The following is a 4788-nucleotide window of genomic DNA, read 5'->3' on the forward strand; positions in this document are numbered from 1 at the left end:
GTGCAGTCTAACGTGGGTTTGGACTTGCTTTTCTTACAATCCTGCGAGCTGTTCTGTCTGATACTGTTCTTGGTCTTCCAGATCTTTCTTTAACTTCCACTGCTCCTGATGACTGCCACTTCTTAATTACATTCCGAACAGAGGATGTTGGCATCTGAAAACGCTTAGCTATCTTCTTATAGTCTTCTCCTGCTTTGTGAACTATTTTCAGAATTAGATTTCTAGACAACTGCTTAGAAGAAGCCATCGTGCAGATTGTTGGGGCGAGGTCAGATGAGTCTGGGCATTTAAAACCTTAAGATTGACATCACCTGGTCTTTCCAGACGATGATTGAGAACATTCCATGACGCTGTCAGGTCTCAGCTTTCCAAAGGGGGCGGTGCATGCTAGAAACTCTGCAGGGTGCCCAAACTTTTTTTTGTTTTCTGTTATTTTGAAAGTGTAAATGATGGAAATAAAATCTAACTTTTTGTGGCATATTATATGAATGACTGATCCGTCATTTGATGCTTTTTCGGAGATTTTTTCCATTTTTTCTTGGCTTTTCTTATGCACATAAATACAAATTTTTACCTGGGGTGCTCAAACTCTCAAACCCCTCTGTATGAGGCGGTACTAACCTGTAATGGAAAAAGGAGGACGGGGCACCGTGGTCGAGCCGAGTGAAGATAATGTAGATAATGGAATGTACAGGGAATTTGTTTGGCTGCAATTACATACATAAGCGTAGTTGTTACCTACTATAGATGGAAGAGATTTTTTAGTACACAAACTTGTATCTTCTTCCTATCGTCATTCCAGTTTGTAAGCACTTGGAAAAAATAAATGAAGCAGTACATTTTATTTTATTGTAATTCACAATCCCTGTGTGACAACGAACCCATCCTCCAGATAAGGTATTAGTACGACAAGGGGATTGTGGAACACTCATGTGATAGTGAACATTTAATGCAGCTGACTTTCTCATATCACCAGCGATCTTGTGCATAATCAAATCCCCAGTAAGGGCAGCAGCTTGCAATAAGCCCACAAACTCTATGCAATAAGCCATGTGCACTAAAATGAGCTCCCTCCATATTTGTTCACTCATCAGATCTGCTGTAAGTGCCTAAGAGCACTCTATTATTTTTAAGATGTACAAGTGTCCTGCTCCTTCATGCTTGTAGTCCTGAAAAGACTTTTAGCCGCCCACCTTGTCACAGACAACATGCCGGTCTGAGCCACTATCTGTGTTCATGAGTTATTAATAAAATGCATTTGATCAACAAGTAAATGGATGTGATCCATGTTCTTGTTCAATATAAAAGGAGAACATTGCAGAAAATTAGGTCAGACGTCATCCAAAACAGAGCCATGAAGTCAGGGGAGAGCGGTCTAGTATTGTTTTTGGATTCAGCTTTTGCCAATTGTTTTCTTTTTTGTGTGTTGCAAGAAAGTTGTTTGAAAAAAAAGAGGGAATATGCTTCTTAAATGCATGTGCCAGGAGGTTTAAAGAACCCAACAATATGCTGCTTGCAGAGAGGTTTCATAAACTACTTAGAATCAGTCTGCAAAAAGCTACAATTGAGCCACAAAAGTAGTTTTTTATACATATTTATACACATTTACATTGCATTCTATTAGAGAATACACAACCTCGAGACCCATAACCTCATTAATGTAATATTTCCCTGTCAGTCAAAACTAGTTCCAGCTCAGCAAGAATAGCACCAGTTGGCTTTTTGTTTTGTTAAGTGAACTTGTCCTCTTAAACCACATGTTATGCAAATGTAAAAGAACACACACACACAGACACATACACACACAAACAAAATACACGCTGCGAGGACACCCATTTTATTTTTGTCCCATGGCAGATGTGGCCATTGGCTGTCTGTGATAGTTAATCCAGAATGCTGGGATTCATACAAGTAGGATTTAACCATAACCATGATACCAACATCTGTCAGGACCTCGCCTCGAGCTCCCAAACCCAGACGTTACAAAAGCGGAATATTTCTGTCTTGCTGTTTTGATAAAAGAGGGAGAAGCAGCAGATTCTGAACATAAGGTAAGTGTACGATGAATCCCGGTCACAATGTAGTGTTTCAAAGCCTGGAAAGCGATGCTTTATTCATTCTAGCTTATGTAACATGTTTTTCCAGCCCTGATTCTACAGTAGATGGCTTGTGCATGTGACGCATCTCTTCATTCTCATATGTTCTGCCTTTCTGATAACCTTATGAACACAAACCTTAGTTTTCTGACTGCACTACAGCTGTGTATCTTCAAAAGACAGTTTATATATTTCATTTATTCCTGCAGTTTACTGCTGCTTAATGTCGTGAATGCAACTACCTGAAAACAATAGCATCAGTTGAAATTTGAAATGTATATTAGCTGGTGTGAAAAAGAACATTAGACTGTACTAATAAATGCTTTTTGCTCTACATTGCTCATGTTCATAAAAATATTTTTTTTTATTCTCAGAAGGCATATTTTAATGATAAAGTTAGGCTACTTTTACTTATCTATTTTGACTGACAGGAGGTTGGATCACTTGTTTCTACTGTAATCGTATATATTACCAGTTGACACATAGCCCTACTTTATTATGGTGTCATCAGTTATGGATCAGATTTTGATGACACGCTTAACTGGGTATCTGCAGTTATGATTAGGAGCACTGATTATGGAATTTTAACTGCATAATTAAACCCTGAAAATGTAAGTGCAACAGTTGTACTGCAACACACTGTGTACTCTGTAAACTCTATAACATAGGAACCTCCCAGTCACAGGTATTTATCATAGAATCATACCCATAGACTGTATACACATTATGCATCTATTGTGTCAAAATGACAAGTTTCTTTGTGAATAGCAGAATTATTATTTTAGATTGATTGACGAAATGACATTTTAATTCTGTCTCTAACAGAATGTGGGACACTGCAGCCGACAGCACACAGCAAAGCAAACGAAGAAGATAGAGTGTGAGGCAATAAACATATAAAAAAGTTAATTACGAACAATTGCTTATGCTCATTGCTGCATAATGTAGTAGGGTATTCATGCATTAATTAGTAAATGTCAAGATGTTTCTCAACACATGACACACCAGTGGTGTTGACCTTTTATCTCTCTTTGGACATTTGAACCTCACACTCTTCATCTAGCTTTGCAAACACGTCATGCCTGAAATCAGTTTAAAACAGAACATTATAGCAGATTAAATAGTATTTTAGTTTGCATTATTTTTAAGTTTACACAAACTGCACTGAGCTGTCTACATTGTTCATTTTTTGACACATGCTTCACATCATCATTGTCACTGTCAGCCTCTTAGCATGCTAATGTTAGCATTTAGCTCAGAGCACCAGCTGCTAGCCTGGATGTAGACTCTTATTCCTGTTTTAAACAAAGTTTATTCTATTTTAACCAAATTTCCCTTTTGATCCAACTCTTAAAAGATCATGCCTCCATGCAGACGGTGGAGACAAACTATCTGTATAACTCCTAACCTGCATTATTTTGAGGACTTCACATTAAATTGACTAATGTCCCAGAACAATGTTCCTTTACTTGATGTATTAGAACTTCAAAATAACGTAAAAATAAATCAGAAAAATTGTATTTTCAGACACAAGACCATCAGTTTCAGCACCAAGCTAATGACACTGCTGGGAAGATGCAGCCAGGTCAGCACTCCAGAAGCTAATGGCTAATTTCGGCTCATTAGCTCTGACACTGAATAAGTACCGACATGGCAGGCCAGGTTTTAGCTTGGTATTGGATATTTGATGGAATTTGAAATGCCAAACACACTACCTTTTTCATTTTGCATTTACAAAATCCATGCATTATTTGAAATATGTTAGGTCCATATATGTTTGTGTCATGTCGTGAATATGAAAATGAACTGCTACCTCCTCTGTCAGCTCTAGCCACTGAAAACAACTAAGCGGAGAAATGAGACCAATTACTAAAGCTGGTTAGTCTGATGTCATGTTGCCAGAGCTCATCAATATTCATCCACCTGTGCTGGGTAAAGGATGCTGATAGCCAGGCTCTCATTGGCTAGCTGTTAGCCAATCAGAGTCAAGCATCTTAGCTCGTTGAATATTAATGAGAGCTGGCACAGATCGAGTCTTCCTGCAGGCTTTCTATAGCATGCTAGAATGGCTCGAAACAAGGTAACCATGGTGTGTTTTTCCACAAATAATGTTACAGACTCCATGGTAGAACTTCAGACATTACCACGAAGTAATGAAATACGTGTGGCAGGGCACCTTTAAAGGTAAACTGCATAATCTGCTACTCATAGTTGGACTACACCTTGCAGTAAGGATTTTTGATGTGAGCAAAGCTGGCAGCCGCCTGGGGCATATGGGGGGGCGGTATGAGCACTTAACAAATAAATTCCTCAAAGCGGTTTTCTGCTGAATTATCTATCATTTCACCGGGTTGGGAATTGGCGAATTGGCGCCCCTGCTTGCTGAGAACCATGCACAGAGACGCTATGTGGGAAGGGGAAAGGGGAAGACAGTTCACTTCTAGGTTGAACGGGTTGCTGGGCAGAGGTGCCGATAAAAAGCGTGGGCACCCACGAAGCTAATCACGGTTATGTATCAGTTAAACTTTTAATCTCCAATCGTATCCTGAGTTGAAAGATTAATAGCTTAACTAACTTAATTATCGAGTTGATAGGTATGTGTGTTCGTGTGGGCCGTCTGAAATGAAAGCCATTTTTGCTTACTTTTTTTCTTAACCCTCATGTTGTCCTCGGGTCAAATTGACCCGTTTTC

General features: G+C 39.0%; 1 protein-coding gene across 1 annotated transcript in view; it reads left to right on the forward strand.

Annotated features, from left to right (window-relative positions):
- Positions 1-1862: 1862 nt before the first annotated feature.
- lactbl1b (lactamase, beta-like 1b) overlaps positions 1863-4788 on the forward strand; it is a gene marked incomplete in the record, with an annotated part of 36284 nt that continues 33358 nt past the window's right edge. The window contains 1 exon segment of the mRNA XM_032514037.1: positions 1863-2051.

The sequence above is a fragment of the Etheostoma spectabile genome, chromosome 4 (assembly GCF_008692095.1).
Source record: "Etheostoma spectabile isolate EspeVRDwgs_2016 chromosome 4, UIUC_Espe_1.0, whole genome shotgun sequence".
Lineage (NCBI taxonomy): Eukaryota > Metazoa > Chordata > Actinopteri > Perciformes > Percidae > Etheostoma > Etheostoma spectabile.